This window comes from Zingiber officinale, chromosome 3A, assembly GCF_018446385.1.
Source record: "Zingiber officinale cultivar Zhangliang chromosome 3A, Zo_v1.1, whole genome shotgun sequence".
NCBI classification, from domain to species: Eukaryota; Viridiplantae; Streptophyta; class Magnoliopsida; order Zingiberales; family Zingiberaceae; genus Zingiber; species Zingiber officinale.
This window is the reverse complement of record NC_055990.1, coordinates 133,265,479-133,278,922: the sequence shown is the minus strand read 5'-3', so window position 1 is coordinate 133,278,922 and position 13,444 is coordinate 133,265,479.

Here is a 13,444-nt window from a genome sequence, read left to right as displayed (position 1 = left end):
AGATTTATTAGATTGAATTATAATTTAATTATAATTTAGATTTATTTAATTAAGGGGATTTATTGGATTAATTATAATTTAATTAGATTTTAAATTTATTTAATTAAGGATATTTATTGGATTAATTTTAATTGTTCATTTGATTTAATTAAGAATTTATTTACATAAATAAATATAATTAATTAAGTTAGCCTACAATTAGAAAATTTGAATTAGTGAATTATATTAAGAAAATAGTAAAATACAGTATATAAAGACTTATTATTTATATAATTTATGTATATAAATTATCCATCTAATTATTTTAGAAATGTAATATAAATAATATATATTTTATATATTATATATAATATAAATTATAGAGTATAAATTTAATGTACCATGTATATAATACTTAAGAAGCTATAATATGTGAATTATAAAAGGATAAAACTTTATATATATATATATATATATAAAAATATATATATATATATATAGATACAGAGAGAGAATATAAAATATATAATATAAATTATAAAGCATAAATAAAATTAAATAAGGAAAAATGTAAGATTAATATAACGTGTAATAAACTATAACATTTTAATATGTGAATATGATATATATATATATATATATATATATATATATATATATAATTACCAAATTTAATGCAATGAGTTAGTATTAAGAAACTATAATATGAATTATATATATTACCATGTATATGTGATATATATACATGGATATATATAAATATAAAATTAGTATATGAATATAAATATGTATGAAATTAATGCAATTAATGACACAGTATATATATAAAAAAGACCAAGTCCTAAGCTCCTAAGCTCCCTCTGCTATTTAAAAACCTTGTCTTCAAAAGCCTATCTTTGATGTTGTCGCTGGCCCTAAGAAGGTTCCCCTCCCCTTTGTTTCTCCACCGGTGCTAGGGTTTCAAGGAAAGACAAGAAGTTAGTAGCTAAGTACTTAAGGCATGTTCTTAACTATGTTAGTGCTTTATTTAGTTTCTATGTCTTGTAGAATTCGGATTCTATAGATTTCTATGTTATTTTTGGTTTTAAGAAGTAGATACCATGGCCTAGGTTCCTTGCTCCTCTCTACTTGGAAGTTAGAAAATTTGTTTATGCTCCCATTGATTTTAGTACTTGTAAGTTTCAGATTTTTATGAATCCTTATGTTCTTTTGTATTTTTAAGAAGATGATACCATGGCTTAGGTCCCTTTCTCATCTCTACATGGAAGCTAGAGAATTATTTATGTTCCCATTGATTTTTGAACTTTTAGGTTTCGGATTTCATAAAGGTAGTTTTAAATTCTATTTTTAAGAGTTATGTATTTGGATGTTGTACTACAATTTGAGTCATGCTTCTAGTTGTTTTCCATTAGAAGATAGGAAACTTTTCTATGCTCAATTCAACTTATAAAACTAGTAAATTTCAGATTCATAAGAGTAGTTTTAAACTTTGCTTTTAAGAGTTATGTATTTGGATGTTGCACTACAATTTGACTCATTCTTCTAGTTGTTTTCCATTAGAAGATAGGAAACTTTTCTATACTCAACAACTTATAAAACTAGTAAATTTCATATTTATAGGAGTAGTTTAAATTCTGTTTTAGAGGTTAATAATCATGATGTTGTACTATAAGTTGCTACATGTTTTACTATTTGTTTACCCTTAAAAGTTAGAGAATTTGCAAGCTCAATTTATAGAGTAGAACTTCCAAGTTTCGGATTTTTTAAGACTTGGTTTAAATTCTATTTTAGAAGTTTAATTATCATGATGATGCACTACAAGTTGCTTCATGTTTTACTATTTGTTTACTGGGGGCAAGCGCATTCGCCTTTTGCCACCATGTTTTACTATTTGTTTACCCTTAGAAACTAGAGAACTATGCATGCTCAAATATATTATAGACCTTGCAAGTTTCAGACATGATAAAAGTATTTTCTAAATTCTGTTTGAGGGGTCATATTCATCATGATGTTGCTCTACGTTTTCTTCATGTTTCTCTCATATTATGTTTAATTTTAGTTTCTCATGTTCATGTATGTTTAGGAACTTTAAATGAGTTTTTAGTTTTGAGTTATGTTCTACATACTATGATGACTATAGATGCTACATCTAGGTTTCAGACCTCTAGATTAGGTATGTTCATGTTGTTTCTTGCTTCTCATTATGATAACCTTAACTGCTCATGAAATTAACCCACTTACGATGATGCACCTATTAATATTAGCATTTCATGCTTAGGTAGTGATTACGTTTATGTATATGTTTGTGTGCATGCATATGTAGGGATTATGTTTAGTTTTATATGCACGTTTATATTCATGCCTCTATAGTGATCATGATTATGAATGTGCCTATGCTTACGTCTATGCTTATGGAATGAACATAGTAGGTGTAACCAGGGACCTAAGCCCAGGAAGCGTACCAAATCTTATTATGAGTTAAGTTATGAACCGGGGATCTAAGCCTGGGTAGCTTACCAAATTATGTTCTGGGATAGTCTTATGATCCGGGGAATTATGCCCAGTGAGCGTGCCAGAATCAATCAAGTTATATTCTGGGATGGTGGTATGATTCGAGGACTTATGCCTGGTGAGCGCGCCAGAATCAATCAAGTTATATTCTGGGATAGTGGTATGATCTGGGGACTTACACTCGGTGAGCGTACCAGAATCAATCAAGTTATATTCTGGGATGGTAGTATGAGCCGGGGACTTACGCCCGGTGAGTGCGCCAAAATAATAGGGACTCCAGTCCTAAGTTGGGACCCCTACCAACCTAGCACTAGGGTAGCTATTTAATCAATAACTTATGTTACAATACTACTAAGTGTAACTAAGCCACCCTAATAATATGCTCAAGTTATGTTCAGGTTCATGTTATGCTATGAATATGTTAGGTTCATGATATGTTATGTCCATACTCATGTATGTCTATGTATATGCTCATGATTAAGTCTAATCTTATGTGGATATTTATACCATGCAAGTATGTTTATGCTTATAATTATGTACCTGCTCGTGTCCATGTTTATGCCTACGTTTATGTTTATGTCTATGTTTATATTTATGATTATATTTATACTTATGCCTATGCCTATGGACATGCTCATGATCAAGCCTATTATCATGCCAAGTTCATTTACATGCTTATGTTCATGCCCTCATGCTTATGTCGATGTCTATGCTTACGTTCATGGTATGTTAGTAGGAAGATCTCCAGTTACCTAGAATGTGGCTTCCCTTAGGACACTAAATTATAGGCGCTAACTATTGCATAACATGGTCTTGAATATGTTGAGTCTCTTGACTCACTGATTTTAACCTTTTTTCAGACAATGGGATGAATGAGACAGGAGGCATTAACCAGTGAGCCAACTTAGGACAATGGCAGTACAACTCGAAGACCTTCTAGTATAGTTTCTGCATCATTTATGTTTTAAGAACCATTATGTAACTTCGTTGAATTGAGAACCCATTATGGTAGTATGTGCAAGTGGCGTCCGCAGTTATATTTATATGAATTATTATGAAAGAAAATGTAAACAAAAAAAAACTAGGGGCGTTACAAAGGTCATCATCAGATCTAATGGTGGGTCACTGTGGTCGTAGTCACAGTCCCAACAATAGGCAAACTTCGATAGAGGAAGTCGAGCACCATGGTATAATGTCTAGGACATAATGATGATTGAGGATTTACGGAGGCAATTCGCATAGTTAACTTAGCGTCTAATGGCGTGGGATCTCGATAATCATAAGAATTTTTTTATCATGGATCTGACTCTTCCTTTGAGAACCCATATCTTCGATGGTATGCACCTCAAGAATGTCATGGGCGAGAGGAGCCTGCTGGAGACTAGATTTTGGGATCTGTCCGAATTTTCTAGTTCATTGCAATCAAAGAACTTCATTGACCGGATCAATGAAGTAGAGCAGATCTTTGACTACAAGTAAGTTCCAGACCAAATGAAGGTGAAGTTAATTGTCATCAGACTCAAGGGGTGAGCATCAAGATGGTGGAAACAGACGCGGTGCTCTCAAGACAAATAAGGTAAATCACAAATAACTGATTGGGAGAATAAAAAGGAAAAAATGAAGGAACACTTCCTTTCCTTCGCCTATACCAAAACTCTATTGCAATGATTTCACTCATTGAGATAGGGTGTGAGATCGGTCAATGAATATACAGATGAGTTTGTGCAGCTGGTGGACCGAAACGATCTATCTGAGATGGAGCAGAAGGCGGCGCGATACTTAGGGAGTACTACGCTTGACCTTGTAAGATGCCCTCGGTCTTCATTCATTTTCGACAGTGTTAGAGGCCTTTTAATGTGCAATGGTGGTTGAGAAGCAACAAAATCGAAAACCAGCGAGGAGAAGCAACCAGAACAGTCAACTAACTCGCTCTCAAAATTCTCGTCCTTCACAACAATAGCCACCACAGCAGACATTACAGCGGTTACTACTGTTGGATCGAGAATTCGCTAGAGGGGGGTGAATAGCGATTTAAATAAATTTATCGTATAGAGTGCACAGCGGAAAACACGAAAACAGAACAATGCTAACACAAGTAATTTTTTACTTGCTTTGGAGGCTTTGTCGACTCCTACTCCAAGGTTCGCACTCGTCGAGTGCTTTCGTTGGGTAATCCACTAGTAATTCGAAAAGATAATTACAAAAAGTGAGGTACATAAATGCTAGTAAAAAGAATACCGACAATAATTAAGAAGACAAAAAAATAGCGCTTGTCGGAAAGCCTTTGCAGCGCCGCAGGAGCACAGCAAAGCAGACAATAGAAGATCTTGTCGTTGTTGATTTACTCCAGCCTTCACCCTCCTTATATAGGAGGTTCAGGGCACCCGGATTCCTTCGGGGCACCTTGAATGTGACGTAGCCGAGCCAGTCAGTAAGCTCCACGTGGCGAAATGATAAGGGGATAACTTTTGCATTTCGGGTGCTCGGATCCCTTATGGGCGCCCGGATCCCTTCCGGGCACCCAGACCTCTGGGCGCCCGGATCCCTTCCGATCGCCCGAACCTCCACTTTTCAGCAACCTACAAAAAGTGTTAGTCTGAGGCAAAATGCAAACTATCATGCAAAACAAAGTGTTAGAACAGTATAGTTAAAAAAAGGAATAGAGTAGTAATTAGATTTCGTCTCACTGAGACCGGAATCTAGTCAAGATCTCAACTTAGAGTTCCAAAATGGTTCTAAGTTGGATCGGCGCCTAAGTTCCCTTCCCGGGAATGCATCCTCACAGTCACTCCCCTCCAGTGACTTACCTCAACTTACCTGCCAGACGTCCGGTCAGCCCATCGATCCGTTTGGACTTCGTGCCAGCTATCCAGTCAGCCCATCGACCTAGCTAGACTTTGTGCCAAATGTCCAGTTAGCCCGTTGACCCATTTGGACTTCGTGTCAGCTATCCGATCGGCCCGTCGACCTAGCTGGCCTTCGTACTAGACACTCGGTCTGCTCGTCGACCTTCTTGGACTTCGTGCCAGCTATCCGGTCTGCTCGTCGACCTAGCTGGGTTCGCCTGCACACTTGATCAGAGTGTTAGATAATAATGAAACTAACTTAACCTACTTTGTCATTCATCAAAACTTGAGTTACACCGTTAGTGCTAACCGCACCAACAATCTCCCCCTTTTTGATGCAATGACAACCTTGTTAAGTTAGTGAAAAATATGTAAATAAAATAAGCAATTTGGTTTTAAAGTTAGTCTTATATTTGGTATTTTATTGTTTTAACTAACTTAACAAACTAACTTAACCACCTAACCTTCCCCCTTTGACATTCATCAAAAATAAACATGATAAAAAAATTACTAAGTAAAATGCAAGGAAGAATAGAGAACTTGGGGGAGTTTAAATTAAAAACATAGAAAACTTTTGAAAATTTTGTTTTCATCTTTATCTTTATCTTCAAAAATAGCTAAGTTTAAAAATAGTCAATTTTATAAAGATAACTCAAAAAAATAACTTTAGAAAATTTAAACATAAGTTTTATAAAGGCAAGTTTACAAAAGTAAAATTTTCAAAGCCAAGTTTATAAAATCAATTTGCAATACTAATTGGACAAAATCAATTTTCAAAACTAAATTTATAAAGTTCAATTTTTAAATCAAATTTTTGAAAATTAAGAAAAATCTGATTTTCAAAACTAGGTTTGTAAAATCCATTTTTCAAATCTAATTTTTAAAACTAAGTTAAATGCAATTTTTAAAACTAATTTTGTAAAATTCAATTTTTAAAATCAATTTTCAAAACTAAATTTATAAAATTCAATTTTCAAATCAAATTTTTGAAAATTAAATAAAATATGATTTTCAAAACTAAGTTAGGTAAAAAAACTTAGTTTTTAAAAAAGTTAATTTTCAAAAAATAGGTTTATCAAATTAGATTTACAAAAATATTTGTTAAATAGATTTAAAATGTTTTTAAGGAAACATTTTTCAAAAATTAATTTTAAATAAATGGTAAATTTAAAAATAATTAATTCTCCCCCTGAACCTGACGTACAAAAATAATTGCCTAACCAATTAGTTACTTACTAGCTTTCAAAGGATAGAAGCTTTCACTTGGTTAGTCAGGTTAAGTCCTATTTGTAATCAATTAGTGTTTGACTTAACTGAATCACTTAACCTAATTAGTGTATGTTTTGTATTTAACGCTCAGGCTTATGTCGATGCACTGAAATAAACATCTTAAGTTCAAGCAGTTTGTCTATGCATCTCACCCCTTTCGATGTTCAGCAATCACAAACAAGGTAATTCTAGGGTGTTGGTGAGATGCTCAAGTACTAGCCCTATGGGAACATGCTTTCTAAGGGATTGATCTAGTCTAAGGCTAAAACTGATTTTTGAAATTCTAAAAATGGAAAATTTTAAAAGAAACGTTTTATCCTAGAATTTAGTAATAACTATTTTTGAAAATGATTTTGAATTTTAAACACATCCCTAATTTTCTACATAGATTGCTAAACTCACTTTCAAGGAGGGGTTTGGTGAAAATGTCAGCTATGTTAAACTTAGACTCAATGTACTTGAGTTCAATATCTCCTTTAGTGACATGATCTCTGATAAAGTGGTACATAATTTCAATGCGTTTGATTCTTGAATGATGCACATGATTTTTTGTCAAATTGATTGAGCTAATATTATCAATTAATACTTTTACATTTGTAAGGTTTAAGTTAAAATCTTTTAAAGTGTGCATCATCTATAATAGTTGTGCAATGCACTCTCCTATAGCTATATACTCTGACTCAGTTGTAGATAGAGCAACACAATGTTGCTTTCTACTAAACCAGCTGACAAATGATGTACCTAGTAGTTGACATCCACCACTTATACTCTTACGGTCTAATTTGCACCCAGCATAATCTGAGTCAGAATACCCTATTAACTCAAAATTGTTAGTTCTAGGATACCAAATTCCTACATTCGATGTTCCTTTAAGGTATCTAAAGATTCTTTTGGCTTGAGTCAAATGAGATTCTTTAGCACATGTTTGATATCTAGCACACATACTAACTGCAAATAAAATATCGGGTCGACTTGCAATTAAGTACAGTAGGCTACCTATGACACTCCTATAGTACTTTAAGCCAATTGATTTTCCATTGGGGTCGTTATCTAAGATTGTGTTGACTGTTATAGGTGTTTTTATTTCTTTAGTATTTTTCATTCCAAATTTTGTAAGTAATTTTTTGGTGATCCGGCGGTAAGAACAGGGACCCCCCTTTGAGGGAAGTCAACGCCACGTGGAGTCAAAGGGCCGAACGACCGACCGGAGAAGGGGGAGCACGGTCGGTCGAACGGGGTCTCATCAGAGAGGCACCCGGCGAAGAGTCAGGGTTCCGACGTTCGGGTTGAAGAGAGGCATATGGCCGAGCGGATAGCCCGTTCGGCTGAAGGCATAGAGTAGCATACTACAAAGTTTTCACAGAGCAATTACTGGGTACACATGACCGGCCGGCCGACGGTAAGAACAGGGACCCCCCTCTGAGGGAAGTCAACGCCACGTGGAGTCAAAGGGCCGAACAGCCGACCGAAGAAGGGAATAAAAAAGGACTTGGCGAACAAGTATCCAAGGGTATTCGCCATCGATAATCATTTGACCGCCCCTACATTCCGCTCGGCCCAGTACCCAAAGGTACTTCAATATTCGCGAACAACATCTTCTGTCGAAGCAGGACATATTCAGCCGAGCGGAATATTTACTCAAAATACTTCGTAAAAATCCCTTTCGAACACGAGAGGTATGATAGGAGGCGAGCGGATAGCACACATCGACTAGCAAAAGGACAAAGCAAGCAAAAGGAGATTATATTAAAGAAACTAAGGTCGAGCGGCCAAATTACAAAAAGGGTAGTCTTTGCCCGAGCGACCGAATTACATAAAAATTTCTTATTCAAGATAATCGTACAGATCCTTCGGGATATTGTCGAGAAGAGCCACCTGATCTACGGTCGGGATGATGGTGGACTCGGGAAGGTGCCCCTTGGACTTCAAATAGGTCATCGTGGCGGTCATAGCAAGGTCAAATGCAGCATACATCCGCTCGCAAACCTTCTCCGAAAATTCAGGCGAGCGGATGTGATTCTGTCTCAGGCGGTGACCCGGCTAGGCTCGGCCTCCTGATATTCTGTGAAGACCGCTTGGGAGGCAGCGAGGGATTCCTGCAGAGTTTTCAGCTCGTCTTTATGCTTGATTGCGTCAGCCGAGCGGCCCGCCTTCTCTTTATCGAGCTGCTCTATCAACTCCTTGACTTTCTGCTCCAATCCCCGAGCCTCGACATTCTTTTTCTCCAGATTGGAGATGGCCGTGTTTTTTCGAGTGGTGGCCAGGGTTATTTTTTGGTCGAGCGACTTGACTTGCCGCTCGGACTCGGCCAAGGCATGGGCCTGATCGGCCGTCTTCTTCTGCTCGACCACCAGCAAATCCTGAGTCTTTTTGAGCTCCTTCTGAAGCTCAGTGTACGAAGGGCCTTGCGGAGGAGCGCCGCCCGAGCTCCGTAGCCTTTTAAGCTCCTCGTCCACCATCGCAAGCCGATTGGAAACGGTGATCTCCTCCACCCATCTCTGACAAAAGAAAATTTATTATAAGCCGATTGGAAAGAATGTGCGAGGGAGTTGGAGGAAATACACCTACCCCGGTGGCCTGTTGCATGTGACTATCGGCCAAGTTGCGGAGCGGAATCAGCGCCACACGCGCCCGAACGTCGGCCCACATTTCAGCTAAGGGCCCCTTCATTGTGATCATGTGCTCGGGCGCGGAGGGTCGATCGGCCTCGGGCAGTAATTCTTCGGTAGGGAGGTGAAGTGAGACTCGGATAGTGCGGCGCCGACCGGGTGTCGTCTGGGCGGAAGCCGGAGAAGGAGCGGAAGCCAGCACAGAAAACTGGGACAAAATTGTAGAACGATGGACCTGGCGGGGAGCGGGCGGAAGGACGCTGACTGGAACTGCCTCGAGAGGGTCCGCAGACGAGTCAAGTTGGGAGGGAGTCCGATCGGACGAGATCGCCTCGATCTCTAGAGCTTTACCTCGAGAAGCGGCGGTAACCCGCTCGGATGGATGTATAGCTGAAACAGCCGAGCGGAGTGGCGTTTCCTCCCTGCGTCTTTTTTGTCGGAGGGGGCGCTCTTCCTCTTGCGCTGAGCCCTCATCCCGAGCGGAAAGCTCTCGACTGGCAGTTGCGCCAGTCGCTTACCCTGGAAGAGAAGCCTGAGCGGCCGACTCCCCAGCATGGGTCCCGCTCTCCCCCTCATTAGATCCGACCGGCTGGATGCCGAGCGTCTCCATTTCTTTGGCCACTGCGGCTTCGAGCGCCACCGCCTTTTTCTTCAGAATGCCAGCCATCACCGACTCCATGACAATATTCGCTGCAAAGGAAAAAGAAGAAAATCAGTTAGCAATCAAGGCAAATGACCAAGTAAAATTCTTACCAAAGCCGCTCGGGAGGGGGGTTCTGATCGGACTCAGGCCGAATATGTACATGACCCCTTCCGGAAGGAACTTGTTGATGTCGAACCGCAGGCCGGCGAGCATGTTGGCGGCGTGAAGGTAATCCGGCCAGGTCTTGAATTTTTTGAGCTCTGGGGAAAGAGGATTCCCGACCTGCCATTGGGTTCGGAAGGGAGCCCGCTCGGGAAGGCGAATGTAAAAGTAAAATTCTTTCCAATGCTTATTGGAAGAAGGAAGTTTATTGAAGAAAACCAAGCTAGGCCGAGCCTGGAACATGTAAGTGCCCGGCTCGGACTGTTTTGGGTAATAGAAGTAGTAGAAGACCTCTGGTCGGAGGGGAATGTTATGGATTTTAAAGAGGACGACTACACCGTATAAGAGGCGGAAAGTATTGGGGACTAGGCTTCCGAGCGGAATGCCGAAAAAGTTGCAAACTTCTACAAAGAAGGGATGAATGGGGAGTCGCAGACTGGCCGTGAACTGGTCGCGGAAAACACAAAACGCTCCGCGCGGTGATTTGTTTGGCCGAGCGGAATCTGTGGGTAGGATGATTTCAAGGTTGGAGGGGATCTCGAAAGTATTAATTAGAAGGTCAGCGTCGCGCCGATCGAAGCGCAACTCCATGGTAGTGTACCATGGGTCGAGGGTTTGGTCTTCGGGTTGAGAAGATTGGGCCATTGTCCAAGCGGACGAAACTAAAAAAACGAAGGCAGAAGATAAAAGCAAGAAGATGGCAACGGAACAGTACCCGAGGACGAAAACTTGGGAAAGAGGTGCAAAGAAAATGCTAGAACCAAAGAGAAAGGAAAAGAACCTTACAACGAAGAAGAAGATCGAGGGAAGAGCACCGGAGATCGCCGGAAACAGAAGCGTGAGATCGCTGAGAGTCTGGAATGCAAGAGGAAGCGGTGAACTCGCGCAGACGCAAATGCGGTGAATGGGGAGAAGGCGAAGATTTTATAGGGCGGAGCCCGGGCGATCTCCACCATTGGATCCAGGTTGCGAGAATCGGAGCACGAATCGCGCCGTTCATTTCGAACCGCCTCGATCCCATCAGAGCACCACGCCGCCGCCGTACGATGACGGCAGCATCACCACGTGACATTCAACCACTGGAACGCATTTAATGAGCGCGTGCTAGACCTTAATGATGGAGATTGGCGGAAAATTCGAAGAGATGCTGAGTAATGGTAGCGTTGACTGGCGTTTTGGCTGCCCCTGGTTTCCGAGCGGATGGTAGTTGCAGCACGTCGTTCGACCAAACTGATGGTCCAGTCAGTCGGACTAACCGCCTCCTTCGACTAGACTTGAAGGGGAGGCAAGTGATCCGGCGGTAAGAACAGGGACCCCCCTCTGAGGGAAGTCAACGCCACGTGGAGTCAAAGGGCCGAACGGCCGACCGGAGAAGGGGGAGCACGGTCGGCCGAACGGGGTCTCATCAGAGAGGCACCCGGCGAAGAGTCAGGGTTCCGACGTTCGGGTTGAAGAGAGGCATATGGCCGAGCGGATAGCCCATTCGGCTGAAGGCATAGAGTAGCATAGTGCAAAGTCTTCACAGAGCACATTACCGGGAATCTCCTAAGTGGACCAGTACACATGACCGGCCGCCCGGCGGTAAGAACAGGGACCCCCCTCTAAGGGAAGTCAACGCCACGTTGAGTCAAAGGGCCGAACGGCCGACCGGAGAAGGGGGAGCACGGTCGGCCGAACGGGGTCTCATCAGAGAGGCACCCGGTGAAGAGTCAGGGTTCCGACGTTCGGGTTGAAGAGAGGCATATGGCCGAGCGGATAGCCCGTTCGGCTAAAGGCATAGAGTAGCATACTGCAAAGTCTTCACAGAGCACATTACCGGGAATCTCCTAAGTGGACCAGTACACATGACCGGTCGGACGTGAGTGGAGTGCCGACCGACCGAACACCCGTCATGGGGTAAGGAGAAAAGGACAAGGAACATCTTCTGACAGCGTGCATGCTCTATGGCCAGGCCATACTCCAAACCTTACGACAAAGGGTTCCGTTGTCCCATCGAAGACGTGCTTGGACTGTAGCAATATGGTGTCAGGGAAGCTTTCTGACAAGCCCTTACTGAGGTATGGGCTGGGGACACGTATTCGCCTCGGTATGTGTGCATGAGCTCCTTCCCAGCTCTATATAAGGAGCCTCGCACTTCACCGGAGGTACGCGTTCTTTGATATTCGGAGCCACCTTTTGCTATCCACTTGCCTGACTTGAGCGTCGGAGGGTCGTCGCCCCAGGAACCCCTTCCCGGCCCGACTTCCTTGCAGGTTCGTCGGAGGTCCGTATGACCGGCCGGAGATCTACGTCAGCAACTCGAAGAGCGCCACGTGCCCAGCGTCTGTTGATTCAGCGTTCGGACAGGATCATTTGGTATATTTTTGTTGATAAATATAATTTCTCTCATTTGTTTGTTTGATTTGTAATCCTAAAAAGTAAGTTAATTTTCCTACTAAACTAATTTCAAACTCTTGTTCCATAAGATCTATAAATTCTTCTAAAAATTTTGAGTTAGTTGAACCAAAAATTATATCATCTACATAGATTTGAGCTATAAAAATATCCTCTTTTATTAATTTAACGAATAGGGTTGGGTCAATTTGACCTTGGTTGAACTCTTTAGATATTATGTAAAAGGTTAACCTTTCATACCATGCCTTGGGTGCTTGCTTAACTCCGTATAAAGCTTTTTTTAGTTTAAAGACATAGTCAGAGTGTTCTAGACTTTCAAACCCAGGTGGTTGTCTTACATAGACTTCTTTTATCAGTCCATTTAGAAAGACAGATTTAACGTCTATTTGATACAGTTTGGACCCTTTATGGGTTGCATAACTGAGTAATATTCTAATGGACTCTAATCTAGCTACTGGGGCATAAGTTTCATCATAGTCAAGTCCCTCTACTTGACTAAACCTCTTAGCAACTAGCCTAGCTTTGTTTCTAGTAATTTCCCCAGTTTCGCTTAATTTATTTCTAAACACTCATTTTGTTCTATTATTTTCTTATTTTTGGGTGGTGGTATTAAGTCTCAAACTTCATTTTGCTCAAATTGAGCTAGTTCCTCCTACATAGCTATGACCCAATCTGGGTCAAGTAAAGATTCAGCTATGGTTTTGGGTTCAATTTTTGAAATTAGAGAGATTTGACTTAGGTTTCGAAAGGATAACCTAGTTTGAACCCTTAGATCTGGATCACCAATTATTTGGGTTAATTGGATGATTTGGGTTGACTCTTATGGTTCTAGATGGTTGATTTTCTTGAGTTTCTTATTTCTCTTCATGATTTAAATCTTGATTAGTTCCTTCTAGATTACTGTTGCCTTGAATAAACTCAGTTGGCTGAAGTTGGGTTTATTCTAGGTTTTATTTGGATTCCTCAAATTTTACGTTTATGGTTTCCTCGTTCTCGGACTGTTCTGACGGTGACTGATCAGTGTTGGATTC